Source organism: Cherax quadricarinatus, chromosome 79 (genome assembly GCF_038502225.1).
Source record: "Cherax quadricarinatus isolate ZL_2023a chromosome 79, ASM3850222v1, whole genome shotgun sequence".
Lineage (NCBI taxonomy): Eukaryota > Metazoa > Arthropoda > Malacostraca > Decapoda > Parastacidae > Cherax > Cherax quadricarinatus.
In genome coordinates this window covers 145,065-161,204 of record NC_091370.1, presented here as the reverse complement: position 1 = coordinate 161,204, position 16,140 = coordinate 145,065, and the positions used below count along the sequence as shown (strand labels likewise).

General features: G+C 43.7%; 2 protein-coding genes across 4 annotated transcripts in view; one reads left to right on the top strand and one right to left on the bottom strand.

The window, feature by feature from the left end:
* The window catches only part of LOC128702598 (organic solute transporter subunit alpha), a 349,376-nt gene that overhangs the window by 249,204 nt on the left and 84,032 nt on the right, over window positions 1-16,140 (bottom strand). The gene's annotated exons all lie outside the window — the stretch shown is intronic.
* Window positions 15,948-16,140, top strand: part of LOC128702605 (SET domain-containing protein SmydA-8) — a 29,643-nt gene continuing 29,450 nt past the window's right edge. For all 3 annotated transcript variants that reach the window (XR_011394207.1, XM_070101819.1, XM_070101818.1), the window contains exon 1: window positions 15,948-16,060. The gene's annotated coding sequence lies outside the window, so the exon portion shown is untranslated. The remainder of the gene's footprint in view (window positions 16,061-16,140) is intronic.

The following is a 16,140-nucleotide window of genomic DNA, read 5'->3' as shown; positions in this document are numbered from 1 at the left end:
TGAAAAATCACGCGCAGTTAAAAGTTTGAAGTCGATCAGAAGACACACACTCCCAAATGACGCTATGATAGTAATTTTGTAAAATTACAAGTACAAAGCCTAAACCCAAAAAGGTGGCATGCTCGTAGTAAGAAACATCAGCCAAAGATCTGATGCTGGTCAAAAGAGGTATATTGAAGTTATTTGCTTTAAATACCATACATTTTAAAACTGAAATTGGAACATTGTCAGTTAAGACATTCCAATAACAGGCAGTAGTTTATTTTAAACAGGAAACACCAGTGTTGGAAGTTTCATGTCCATCACAAGAAACATTCTCAAGTTATCATACTGAAACTCAAATCAATAATAGCTTCATAAAATTAACAAAGGATCACCTACCCATCCCAACAGTTTGATGAACCATCTCCAAATCACGGGTTTACCAGCACTGAAAATTTTATGCTGGTGTCATGACTCACGAAATCGTAATAACACGATTGTAAATAAATCACAGAACGGTTGGGGCTTCAGCCCACGACAAGCGAGTCGTAAAACTCTCAACCCTTTGAGGAAATGGTATGGTGATACCGACATGTGGAAAAAGACACTTGTGTGCAGTTCAGGACATTTATTAAAGGAAACGTTTCGCCACGAGTGGCTTCTGGGTAATACCCATCCTGGGAATGTTACATGATGTCAGCAGGTCCCTCTCTAACCTCACCTCCTTAGTTCCACTACTACTACTACTATCACCTCTACCCACGCGTCACTTCACCTGACTCCTGCCACTATATATATGCGTTTTCTTAGTTTTCTCTGTATTAGGACTGAAGACGCCACTCGTGGCGAAACATTTCCTTTAATAAATGTCCTGAACTGTACATAAGTGTGTTTTTCCACATCTCAACCCTTTGTTACCCACTAGTCCATGACGGCCTAATAAGAGTCATCCAACAATGGGGCCACATGTATAGAAATATACTAACTGGATGTATCTTTTTTAGTCTAACATGGACCAGTGGATAGCACACTGGCCTGCGAGTTTTAAGACTCGCCTGCCATGGATTCGAACCCCTCCTGTACTGTGGTATAAGCAGGTGGGAAGAAGAGTTGTAATTAAAAAAAAAAAGACCTTGGAAGAAAAATTACTAACTCATTATACGACCAGCTCTATTTTGCAGCAGCTTGACAATATATTTGAGAATTCTTTAAATTTGGCAAACATAAAAATGCAAGTTTTTAGTTTACCTCAGTTTTCTTAATTCTGTTAAATTCCAATTAAAATTTACTACAATTTCGTCAGAGCAAGGGTTCCTAACCGGGGGTATCCATACCCCTTGGGGGTATGGATGCCAGACAATGGGAAAGTATGGGACTATATCTCTGAATTAAAAAAAAAAGTTGTCAGATTAGAGTAAACTATCAGCTGTTCTGTTACTAGCTACCCATATGTAAAGTAAAACCAGGAACCTCAGATAAGCTCTCTAGATTTGTGTGTAATTCTGGCCAACATTAGTTTCATAGATTTAGTTAGAGCGAGGTTTTCTGAGTATGATACACATTAATCTCCAGTTTGTTAAGGTATATTTTCCTTCTGTTATGTAATTGTGTATATATATAACCATTTATTATTTTTAATATACAGTCCACAAATTTATATATTTACTGACAACTTGTGGTTATGACAGTGGTTATCGAAGGGGGACATCGACCTAGGTGTCCCAAATTCCTACTTGTCTATGTAACATTGAAAATAATAATTATCTTTATCATTTACTGTTATGTACATAATTAGTTACATTCAGATGATTATTTCCACAGTCTGGTGAAGGGGTTATGGGGACAAACTGAGCAGTAAAAAGATTAAGTATCCCTGTGTTTAATAAAACATTTATTTTTATTCTTTTAAGGAACTGGAATTAGGTATTCCTGAAGGGATACTATAAAGTAATTGACAGATTTTTTTTTATATACTTTAGAACGTCTCTGATATACCTCAAATTTCCAACGTTGGTCTACAGTAACTAGGTAAATGTTCATGCAACATTCGACATTCACAGGTGCCCTTCTGGTTAATTTTATAAAAACTACTCCTGACTGTGCTTTCAATGGAGTAACTTGAGAAAGCCTCCTCTGGTCGCCTTCATTATACGCTGATGTAGGCTACTCGAGAGAGGGAGGCTGCTGCTGCTGGTGGAATGTGTATTACCAAGTTTCAAATTTTATGTTTAAAATAGCAGTGGTTTCCCCCTGAAATAACTTAAGTACATCTCTCTTAAAAGGCGTCAGTATTTAATGACTAATGCACTGTGTAGTATTATTATAATAAAAAAAAGCGCTAAGCCACAAGGGCTATACAAGCGCTGTGTGCACTGTGTAGATAAGCTGGTGCCCTAGAATTGCCAATTTACTAACAAAATTAATTTACTTTAAATAATTAGATATATCTAATTACCAGAAAATGCATCTTATGAAATGTTTCAACTCTGAACTTCGCTCAGAGATTCACGTTGATTTTGGGTCGAATAGTTTTAAATTGCTAATTTAACAAATTATTCTCTGCAATAACTGGAGAATGCCTCATCAGATTGCTTTAAAAATTTCAACGCTGATGTTTTGAGAAATCAACTTGTGAGCAGCTTCACAAAACTAAGTTCAGATGTATTTAGTATCTGAGATAACTAAGAAAATGCCTCTCTTAATTAGCGTTACGTTTACGAAGGTAGTGGGTCTTGGTGCAAGGTTCAATTAGGTTTAGAACGTGTATGTGCCAATTTACTGTTTTTATTGAATAAATTGAGATATTAGTTTCCGGACTTGAGTCCTGGAGAAGGTAAGTACAGTGTCTGCACTCTGAAGGGGTGTTGATGTTGCAGTTTTATAACTGTAGTGTATGCGCGCCTCTGGCAGGACAGTGGAGTGAATCATGATTTTTTTTCTTTTTCGGGCCACCCTGCCTTGGTGGGAAGCGGCTGATGTGTTAATAAAAAAAAAAATAGTTTCAGTGCTATATTTTGTGTGCGTTTCTTCTGATTCATTTCAGAAATTCAGCGTTGATATTTACCTGCATTAGAAACTTATGTCGCACTCTGTACTACTCATTTTGCGTGCACTGAGGAAGAGGTGACTGTACTTATGGGATACAGGGATACCTTCTTCGGATCACGTAGTGACCGAAACATATCTCGATTTTTACGTTACTAAAGAGTAACCTAGTGGAAGGCCAGGAACAAATAACTAACAAAATATCCCCAGGTATCAGAGTTGGGAGCAATCTCAGCGTGTGTCGAGAAAAAATATTTTCACACTATTAATTCTAAATGTATAATAACCCAGGAAAGCCAGGCAGTGTGGTTCATTTCAGATAAAAGATCCCCTCTGGTAATTTGTGAATCACAGCAGCCGACTGACTTCAAAGATGATGCTAGGTGAACATGGCCAGGAAGACCCAGGAGACTTGCCCTTGCGACTAACCTCGCTGGCCCAGGATTAGAACCAGGTCCTTTAGATGTGAACTGATATCTATACCAGTGAGCTATGAGCGTACAAAAAAAAAAGGAGTATAACTAATATAAACTACAATGCTATCTATAGAATAGATGACACTCCTCATAACAAACCCATACAATTAAAATAAAAACTGGACGGTGCTTGGAGTCATCCTGAATCACTGTTAAGAGGCCAGTTAGAAAGATAACATTTGGTTTAATATCCCCAGAGAAATTAAGCAATTTGGGTTATTTCTTCGTGTTGAGGTTTATAGGACCACTGACAGCTTACGCCGTATCGAGCCCTTTGGATTGCTACCACTAGGTTGGTTCTTTAGGCTTTTACCTGGAATGCGATCCACAAGGCTACCAATTCCGAGGTACCTATCAGCTACTAGGTAACATGACTAGCAGGTGTTAGGTAACTTGTTTATACATCAGTTCTGAGTTGACAGAAACCTCATACAGTTTTATTTCTTATTTGTGGGTTTGCGTGTAGTCGCTAAGTTTAAGTTGAACGCAAAGTTTACACGTTTTCTTAAAAGTCATTATGACAGAAAATGGCAAATACTGTTAAATATTTAACTGAATAATATTGTCTATAATATATTTAATGTGGATTAGTAACCCGGAGGGTTGATAATCAGGGTAACGCAATAAAAAACAATTTTTTTCCAATGTTAAATCCTTAAATCGTAACGAAGACTGTGATCCATAACAGCCAACTGACTGTGTTGGTAGCTCACACACTGAGGTCCATGGTTCGATCCCCGGTACGGGTGGAAACATTAGGGTGTTTCCTTAAGACACCCGCTGTCTATGATCACCTAGCAGGAAACAGGTACCTCTGTGTTAGTCGACTGGTGTGAGTCGCATCTTAGGTCCATGTGTTTCGCCCAGTCTTGGAGTGGACTGAACCCGGGTTCTTTTAGGTAGTAAAATGAGCAAGATTAGTCAACGAAGTACCCACAACAGTCTACTAATAACCCAGGCTATTTTTAAAACTACATGAACAGGGAAAGCAACTGTTTGAAGTTTCAACAGAAGTAAATATACGTACGTGTGTGCTCTACCCTATTTTAAGTAGTTACAGCGCTGGGAACAATTCCATCACGCAGGATTAGTTTCAAACATGAAGTAGGAAATCTGCCGGAGATAAAGTGACTGACGAATTGGAGGTAAGGGAGAGGAGGGGGGAAGGGGAGGGAGTGTGGAGTAAACAGAGGGAGACTGACTTACCATGGGTTAGTACTGGATAAATTAGTCAAACTAAGAGGGTAAAGGATAGAAAACAATTATGAGAGGGAGACCAAGGAAACGATTCAATAGATGGAGGGAAAGAACAAGTCAAGGAGAGAAGGAAGATGGAAAAAAAAACGAGAGATGAAGATGAAGAGAGGGGGAGGAAATAGGCGAAGGATTTATTTATCTAAATTGGGTAAATGAGCCGAGTGCTGCCACCTTAATGTATATGAAAGATAATGATAAAAGGTATCTGTTTTCCTTATCCCGTTTCATCACACAGGATATATTACTTAAACGAGGAAATGAACTGTCAGCCTGAGCTGTGAGGTTTCAATAAGGCGATGAGGATATCAAGTTTAGTATCACACCATGCTTTCAGACACCACGACACACCATGCTTTCAGACGTTACGACACACCATGCTTTCAGACGTTACGACACACCATGCTTTCAGACGTTACGACACACCATGCTTTCAGACACCACGACACTCCATGCTTTCAGACACCACGACACTCCATGCTTTCAGACACCACGACACTCCATGCTTTCAGACACCACGACACTCCATGCTTTCAGACACCACGACACACCATGCTTTCAGACACCACGACACGCCATGCTTTCAGACACCACGACACGCCATGCTTTCAGACACCACGACACCACGCCATGCTTTCAGACACCACGACACCACGCCATGCTTTCAGACACCACGACACCACGCCATGCTTTCAGACACCACGACACCACGCCATGCTTTCAGACACCACGGCACGCCATGCTTTCAGACACCACGACACGCCATGCTTTCAGACACCACGACACGCCATGCTTTCAGACACCACGACACGCCATGCTTTCAGACACCACGACACGCCATGCTTTCAGACACCACGACACTCCATGCTTTCAGACACTGACACTCCATGCTTTCAGACACCACGACACACCAGGCTTTCAGACACCACGACACACCAGGCTTTCAGACACCACGACACACCAGGCTTTCAGACACCACGACACACCAGGCTTTCAGACACCACGACACACCAGGCTTTCAGACACCACGACACACCAGGCTTTCAGACACCACGACACACCAGGCTTTCAGACACCACGACACGCCATGCTTTCAGACACCACGACACGCCATGCTTTCAGACACCACGACACGCCATGCTTTCAGACACCACGACACGCCATGCTTTCAGACACCACGACACGCCATGCTTTCAGACACCACGACACGCCATGCTTTCAGACACCACGACACGCCATGCTTTCAGACACCACGACACTCCATGCTTTCAGACACTGACACTCCATGCTTTCAGACACCACGACACACCAGGCTTTCAGACACCACGACACACCAGGCTTTCAGACACCACGACACACCAGGCTTTCAGACACCACGACACACCAGGCTTTCAGACACCACGACACACCAGGCTTTCAGACACCACGACACACCAGGCTTTCAGACACCACGACACACCAGGCTTTCAGACACCACGACACACCAGGCTTTCAGACACCACGACACACCAGGCTTTCAGACACCACGACACACCAGGCTTTCAGACACCACGACACACCAGGCTTTCAGACACCACGACACACCAGGCTTTCAGACACCACGACACACCAGGCTTTCAGACACCACGACACACCAGGCTTTCAGACACCACGACACACCAGGCTTTCAGACACCACGACACACCAGGCTTTCAGACACCACGACACACCAGGCTTTCAGACACCACGACACACCAGGCTTTCAGACACCACGACACACCAGGCTTTCAGACACCACGACACACCAGGCTTTCAGACACCACGACACACCAGGCTTTCAGACACCACGACACACCAGGCTTTCAGACACCACGACACACCAGGCTTTCAGACACCACGACACACCAGGCTTTCAGACACCACGACACACCAGGCTTTCAGACACCACGACACACCAGGCTTTCAGACACCACGACACACCAGGCTTTCAGACACCACGACACACCAGGCTTTCAGACACCACGACACACCAGGCTTTCAGACACCACGACACACCAGGCTTTCAGACACCACGACACACCAGGCTTTCAGACACCACGACACACCAGGCTTTCAGACACCACGACACACCAGGCTTTCAGACACCACGACACACCAGGCTTTCAGACACCACGACACACCAGGCTTTCAGACACCACGACACACCAGGCTTTCAGACACCACGACACACCAGGCTTTCAGACACCACGACACACCAGGCTTTCAGACACCACGACACACCAGGCTTTCAGACACCACGACACACCAGGCTTTCAGACACCACGACACACCAGGCTTTCAGACACCACGACACACCAGGCTTTCAGACACCACGACACACCAGGCTTTCAGACACCACGACACACCAGGCTTTCAGACACCACGACACACCAGGCTTTCAGACACCACGACACACCAGGCTTTCAGACACCACGACACACCAGGCTTTCAGACACCACGACACACCAGGCTTTCAGACACCACGACACACCAGGCTTTCAGACACCACGACACACCAGGCTTTCAGACACCACGACACACCATGCTTTCAGACACCACGACACACCAGGCTTTCAGACACCACGACACACCAGGCTTTCAGACACCACGACACACCAGGCTTTCAGACACCACGACACACCAGGCTTTCAGACACCACGACACACCAGGCTTTCAGACACCACGACACACCATGCTTTCAGACACCACGACACACCATGCTTTCAGACACCACGACACACCATGCTTTCAGACACCACGGCACACCATGCTTTCAGACACCACGGCACACCATGCTTTCAGACACCACGGCACACCATGCTTTCAGACACCACGACACACCATGCTTTCAGACACCACGACACACCATGCTTTCAGACACCACGGCACACCATGCTTTCAGACACCACGGCACACCATGCTTTCAGACACCACGACACACCATGCTTTCAGACACCACGACACACCATGCTTTCAGACACCACGACACAGTCTGAGGTTGGTGAAATGTGACGAATTACTAATAAATTAATAAATATTAAACCCGTCTTCAAAAAGCGCTTGAGATATGAAAGGAAATTAGGCTTTATCCAAAGTAAGGGATCCAAGCACTTGGATCAAGAGTCCTTCACCATCATGGTACCCCTCTCCCCCTGGAGGAAAATGGGTTGAAGCAGTGGGCAGCAGAGGTAGCGAGGCACAAATAGCCAGGAATGTGGAGGCGGGACCCACCGAAGACCACAAACCAACGAGCACTCGCCACTGACACTGTTCCACCACAGTACCTTACACTGTACCAAGTTGTGGTGGAATGTGGCCACGGACAATACACACATTTTTTCGTTAAACTGTATACATCCGCAGCGTGCGATAAAAGATGTGTACGGTAAACATTTGTTTAATTGTATACATCCGCAGTGCGGAACCACTGTACCTACCTGCTTGCCTACCTACCTAGAGGGTGTTCCGGGGGTCAATGCCCCCGCGGGCCGGTCCATGACCAGGCCACACGGTGGATTAGCGCCTAATCAACCACCCTGTTACTGATGGTCGCACGTAAACCGACGTACGAACCACATCCCGGCTGATCGGGCACTGACTTTAGGTATCTGTCAATTTCTCTCTTGAAGGCAGCCAGGGATCTACTGCTATTTTCCCCGTACGCATGGTGGGAGGCAGTTAAACAGTCTTGGGCCCCAGACACTTACTAGGTTGTCTCAATGTACTCATGGCATCCATGCTTTTCACGGGAGGTATGTTGCACCATCTGCCCAGTCTTCTGCTTTCGTAGGGAGTGATTTCTGTGTGCATTTAGACCCAGTTGCTCTAGGATTTTCCAGGTGTAGATTATGAAGCATCTCTCTCGCCTGCATTCCAGGGAGTACAGGGACTCGAGAAGTTCCCAGACACTTAAGACTGTTCAACACTCTCCCTCCTAACCCTACATTTACACAGTGGGAACAAAAGCTAGCTATGATTCGCTGTCAAACTCAGTCGTAATAACTGTCACACTTCCACAAAAAAAAAAATGCATCCCATTTCAACGCAAAAAATTAAATATAGGTCATAAAAAAAAAGATTGCAGTGCAAACAAAAAACGGTCATATTTCAACTGTTGAAGGTTCCGTTAATACCCACTCAACTGTTTTCACAACAGCTCCATGATGCCTGTGGTCAAGAGGACCCGCTGTAGGTTAACAGGACAGGTTGCAGGCTAACAGGACAAGTTGCAGGTTAACAGGGCAAGTTGCAGGTTAACAGGGCAAGTTGCAGGTTAACAGGACAAGCTGCAGGTTAACAGGACAAGTTGCAGGTTAACAGGGCAAGTTGCAGGTTAACAGGGCAAGTTGCAGGTTAACAGGGCAAGTTGCAGGTTAACAGGACAAGCTGCAGGTTAACAGGACAAGCTGCAGGTTAACAGGACAAGCTGCAGGTTAACAGGACAAGCTGCAGGTTAACAGGACAAGCTGCAGGTTAACAGGACAAGCTGCAGGTTAACAGGACAAGTTGCAGGTTAACAGGACAAGTTGCAGGTTAAGAGGACACCTGCTGTTTCTGTTCACCTATCAGTAAATAGGTACCTGGGTGTTAGTTGACTGTTATGGGTCGCATCCTGGGGACAAAATTAACCTAATTTGCCCGAAATGCTCTGCATAACCAGGGATTTTCTATATAGTATGTCACTGATGTCAGCTATGGTCTGTATACCTTGTATCATGTACTTGTATAAATAAATATTATAGCCAACAACCTTTGCTTCAGCATCTGCCCGTTCATTACCCTGGACTAACATGTCCTGAGAACATGCCCTGAGAACATGTCCTGAGAACATGTCCTGAGAACATGTCCTGAGAACATGCCCTGAGAACATGCCCTGAGAACATGTCCTGAGAACATGTCCTGAGAACATGTCCTGATAACATGTCCTGATAACATGTCCTGATAACATGCCCTGAGAACATGCCCTGAGAACATGTCCTGAGAACATGCCCTGAGAACATGCCCTGAGAACATGTCCTGAGAACATGTCCTGAGAACATGTCCTGAGAACATGTCCTGAGAACATGCCCTGAGAACATGCCCTGAGAACATGCCCTGAGAACATGCCCTGAGAACATGCCCTGAGAACATGTCCTGAGAACATGCCCTGAGAACATGTCCTGAGAACATGCCCTGAGAACATGTCCTGAGAACATGCCCTGAGAACATGTCCTGAGAACATCCCCTGAGAACATGTCCTGAGAACATGTCCTGAGAACATGTCCTGAGAACATGTCCTGAGAACATGCCCTGAGAACATGCCCTGAGAACATGTCCTGAGAACATGCCCTGAGAACATGCCCTGAGAACATGCCCTGAGAACATGCCCTGAGAACATGCCCTGAGAACATGCCCTGAGAACATGCCCTGAGAACATGCCCTGAGAACATGCCCTGAGAACATGCCCTGAGAACATGCCCTGAGAACATGTCCTGAGAACATGCCCTGAGAACATGCCCTGAGAACATGCCCTGAGAACATGCCCTGAGAACATGCCCTGAGAACATGCCCTGAGAACATGTCCTGAGAACATGCCCTGAGAACATGCCCTGAGAACATGTCCTGAGAACATGCCCTGAGAACATGTCCTGAGAACATGCCCTGAGAACATGCCCTGAGAACAACACAGTATCATTGTCCTGCGCTTGCAATGAATGAGGGTAATCACTGTTGAATATCAGTGTCATATGGACATACCCCATGAGTAGTTTACCTGGAGTTTACCTGGAGAGAGTTCCGGGGGTCAACGCCTCCGCGGCCCGGTCTGTGACCAGGCCTCCTACAGTACAGACAACAGTCTAATGAAATTTAAAATACTCACCTAAACAGAGGTTCACTATAACCAGAGAATTACTATAGCTAATGTTACGAACATCAGCACTTTATATACGTAATTTTTCTACACTTATATATCACTTTAATTATATTAGAATCTATAAATATTGTAACTAATATAATTTTATATTATATACATACGCTGTTAATTTAATATTTTCTAGTTATCTAGATAATATTTATTCATTTTAATTGTTAAAGGAGTGGACTGGTAAGCCAGTGGAAGGCCTCGGTCAGATAACCTAAAGCTGCAGTGGCGGGTCATCATAAGACAGACCCACGTCAGGAAACACTTGTCCTGTTTCCTGACCAATCTTAACCTAACCTATCTAGGTATTTATCTATAACGGGTCATCTATATGATTAAGACTGGTGTCAGGAGGCACTTGCCTTATCTCTTCACCAATAAAACAACAATGTAGGTATTTACTGTTGTGTTAGAAACTAGTCGGGAAAGAAGAGGTATCTTACAGGTGTGTTAAATATGTAAAGTAATAAGACACAAGTGCAACTAATGAGCTTCGTCAAGCAGTTACAAACAGTACATGGACGCAGAGGGTATATATAGGCTCAGAGTGAGGTGCAATATTAGTGGTGGTAGTGGTAGTAATACAATATGTCAGAACAATTAACTCGTACATGAGTAAAAGGATATAAAAGTTATAATTTGGGTAATATAAAAATAGGTTAGACAAATATTTCTATTGGAGGCTGGATAGAGAAGGCCTGTTTTCAAAGGTTTCCTTAGCGATGTTAAAGAGTTCTTCGGCAAACTCAGATAAGTAAGCTTGGGTCGCTGGAGAGAAAGGGTGCTTTGAGTTGGAGAGTTGCGAAGGAGTAGACTTAGGGATCACCTTCTCGGCCAGGCAATCTTGTAGGAAGTTGTGTCTGTTGCGAAAGCTGTGAGCACGAAGTGTGTCCACCCTTATAATATTTTGTATGGCTGGTCTCATTGTCAGTGTGCAGTGTTAGACTGATGTTCCTATCATGGGTAAATAACAAAAAGGCACAATACCGTGACTGGAACGATACACAAATAACCCGCACATAAAAGACAGAAGCTTACGACGACGTTTCGGTCCGACTTGGACCATTGACAAAGTCACACTGTGTGTGTGTGTGTGTGTGTGTGTGTGTGTGTGTGTGTGTGTGTGTGTGTGTGTGTGTGTGTGTGTGTGTGTGTGTTTCCTATCATGGGAATAAAGATGTCTAACTGTTGCCTATGTGTCTTATCTACCAACCTGTCGGTATTGTATGCCATTTTGACATTCACTCTTTCAACACTGCAACACAATGGCATCTTGGTTCAGAAGAGAAAACACCTTGAACAACTTTTCAAGCGAGAATTGTTGGAGCTGAGAGGGACGTGACCTCTCTGTGATTGCATTCTTTCTTCTGCTACTCTGCACCTCTCCTTCCGACAGTATACAAGTCTCCACGCTGTCGCTTGATCTTCATATTGTTTCAGACTGTGGAACAGAACTCTTCTCCAGGCTGAGGGACTGACAACCTCAAATCAAGGGTGATAAGATAAGATAAGATAAGATTTCGTTCGGATTTTTAACCCCGGAGGGTTAGCCACCCAGGATAACCCAAGAAAGTCAGTGCGTCATCGAGGACTGTCTAACTTATTTCCATTGGGGTCCTTAATCTTGTCCCCCAGGATGCGACCCACACCAGTCGACTAACACCCAGGTACCTATTTGCTGCTAGGTGAACAGGACAATAGGTGTAAGGAAACGTGTCGAAATGTTTCCACCCGCCGGGAATCGAACCCGGGCCCTCCGTGTGTGAAGCGGGAGCTTTAGCCACCAGGACACCGGGTGATGGACTGATTACATCGTCTTCACATCTCTACTACTTCTACCTACTTTCTGTACTCGACTGAAGAAGCCTACTGTGTAGGCGAAAAGTTTCGCAATAAAGTTGACCAACTGTTGCCTATGTTTCTTACCTACAAAAATTACCATAACTTTCCATGACAGCAGGAGACAGGTGTTCGTGGAAGGCCGCAGTGTCACTGCTCAGCACCTTGCTGCTGCCAGACCATCCCCGGGCAAATGTACCCACATACTGCCACCTGTAAGAGCGCCTCATTCATCATTTTCATGGGCAACCTGGAGGTGACAACAGAGAGGTAGCAGAGAGAGCCAGCAACCATCCAGATGTTTAACAAGGCCACCAGTAAACATCCAAACTCACGTTGTTTATATCCAACAAACAAGGCAGAAGGCTCGGGCATAAAGGCAGCAAGAGGACCCCCGTAGCTGGGGTACTTTGGTCCGTGACTGCAGTCATATAAGATCAGTTAGATGCAGGTGGTGCACCTATCTATTTTCAACTCATTCTCGCCCCGCAAGTGATTCTCGTGCAAATTTAAAAGCTTAGCTCAGCTATCTAGTTATCAAACGTATTTCAACCATTTTTTCTTTAAAATGCTAATTCATGGTAAATACAGGTTTTTTCAGAAGTTTACATAAACTAACTTAAAACCAACATAACCTAAAATAAAGAAAATAGTAAGTTAGCAGAAGGAATTTAGAAAATGACGTAAAAAAATGAGGAATTTGTCACTTCTAATACACATTTTCCTAGCATATATATTGTTCACAAAAGCACAATATCCACTTTGCTATTCACCTGATTTGCGCTTTGTGGGCGCCATCAAGGTTAAACTGCACTGCTTACGACTCCTCGTAACTGGTGTTAAACTTTGATCTACCTACCACACCAGTACCGAGGCAGTTAGCCGATGACCAAACTTCTGATATTAAAACCACTGCCCAGCAAGTAGACTTACAGATGCAAGTGAACATTCCTCCCGCCCAAGATGATCTCTCACAGTTTGGTCGGACGATCAAGGGTGACAACCAGAGGATTGATATTCACCGCAACACCGTCTGTTCTCATTATAATTACCGTACAAGCAATTTTTTTTAGACTTATTATGCACTTTATAACCATTTTGTGGGTGGTAGACAATATTACAGAGCTAAAATGGGTCCAGGGAGCGCGCCCCAACATTCTGCCAGGTAAATAGGTTACAACAGTAATACAATAACTACGAGAATAACGTATTCAGTAACAGTAGTAAAAGGCTTCTTACATACACTAATAGTGCAGTGAATATTTAGTAACTTAATTAAGCATGTAATATCCAATTTTGACTGAGGAAGAGTTCAACATTTACATATCACTGCAATGAAAATGTCACTTATTGGTCCTAGTAATAAAAAGATATACATATATGCAGAAACTCAACCTAATCATCCCAATAATTATAATCATGGAGTGCTAAACCAGTAGGATTATACAGAGCATGTGGGGGGGGAGGTATACAGTCTCAATTCAGGGAACCGAAGCACAGATCCAATTCCCTAGATCACGAGACCCTCACCAGCGTCAAGGAACCTCCCTCGAGGGGAATCCTCCCAATTAAAAACATTCACACAAACACTCTAAGCTTAATTTTATGGTAAGACTAAAATCTCCCACGCAAGTTTAAAACTTCAAGTGTGTTACATCAACATCAACTGCTAAAAAGTTCATCACAGAGTAAGGAAGCTTCTTGGTGGTAACATTACTGGGAGGAACTAAGCCCAGAGGAGTTATACAGCACCTGGGAAATGAAGGAAACTGCCAGAGACGTTGAAGACGGCTGGTGCAACACCATTTAAGAAAGGGAACCAACAAGCAGCGTTAATCAATTGGTGGTATCAGTGGCATGTAATGTGATGGAAAGGACACTCAGAAGACTGGCGGATCACTTGGAAAGCTTCACGAACAATTGCCAGAAAGTTTAAGGTTGGTAAATACTGTTGAAAATTATACAAAATAAGTTGAAGATTAAGACATGTGCAACAGTTGGGTATCTTTATTGTTGAAACGTTTCGGCTACACAGTAGGCTTCTTCAGTCAAATACAAAGGGAAAAGTAGTAATGAAATAAAGATGTAATCAGTCCATCAACCTTGGAGAAAAGTATTTGAGGTGGTCAGTCCTTCAGCCTGGAGACGATGTAAACAGTCCATCAATCTTGAAAAGGTTGATGGACTGATTGCATCGACTCCAGGCTGGGGGGCTAATTACCTCAAACTCCCGACCTTCACCATTCTTCTTTGTGTGGGACTATGAAGTCAGTGTGTGGCAAAACGTTTCCTCGATAAAGGTACCCAAGTGTTGCACATATGTCTAATTTATCAAAGAATAGCCATACTTTAAAGTCTTGCAGAACTATGTAAAGGATCACGACACAAACTACATCTCAACGAATGTTGGAGATGAAGAATTTTACAGTTGTGGAACATCTGTGTGTGTGTGTATATATATATATATATATATATATATATATATATATATATATATATATATATATATATATATATTTGTAGATGTTTTTCCATCCACTGGCTTTATCATTATAATACTAGGACATAATGCGAAGACTGTAGAACTATATCACATTACGTACAAAGTATGGTACTGATGAAGCCATTGGATGGAGAAGCGTCTATCAGTATAGACACCCAGATGTTCCACAAGTGTCTAATACTTCATCGTGTCAATATTATATACCAGTCATATCCGACATTGGAGATAAATGGTACAAAATATCGACACGATGGAAAAATAGACAAATACAGTATAATGTGATCCTTAATTGACTACATTTTACTCGCACAGTGGACTTTATGAAGCCACTAGGCAAGCTGGCGTAAATTTTACGACTCGCTCACCATGGGTTCTAAACCCCACCCGTACCATGGCTTGTTTGTAATAGTGTTATTACGATTTCGTGAGACGAGTGTATATACAGAGAGCATAGTGACGCGAAGGTTGCATACGAGAACAACTTCAAATTCAACCTCTTCTCAGTAATCAAGTTCAACATTCTTCACCTGACTCTTCACGTCACTATGCTCCCTATGTTTATATATATACTCGTGTACTCTCCGCTCAGGTAGATCTGTTTGTGACTTGATAAAGTTCACTGTGTGGGCGAAACATTGCCAATTAAGGGCCGTATTATACTGAATCTGCGTATTTTTCCATTCCAAGAATGTACAGATGAGTGGCCCATGTTTTGCTTAAGGGATTTTATAGAAAGTACTTGTACATGTCAATCTCCTTAACTGTCATATACTGTACTCCGCTTTAAAGAAATAAAGGTTGGTTAATTAAAGAGGGGTGGGTGGTGTGGGGGTGTGTCGTCCGGGTGGGTGGGTGGGTGGGTGGGTGGGTGGGTGGGTTAGCGTTCCTCCCAGTGGGTGGGTGTATAGGCAGGAGGAGGGAAGGTATTTGGGCGGGTCTTCAAGTCTAGCAGTATGTGAGAGAGGAGTGCTGGTGCCAGGTGTCGACACACTGCTGTCCTACACCTGCTGTCTTCTCCGTCTACACTTCTGTATTACTAAGGTAGAACTAGTCTGTGTTATGCTGGTATATAATCTGTAATATACTGACTATCGTTAATGAGTGGTTAGTTGATGGGGGTG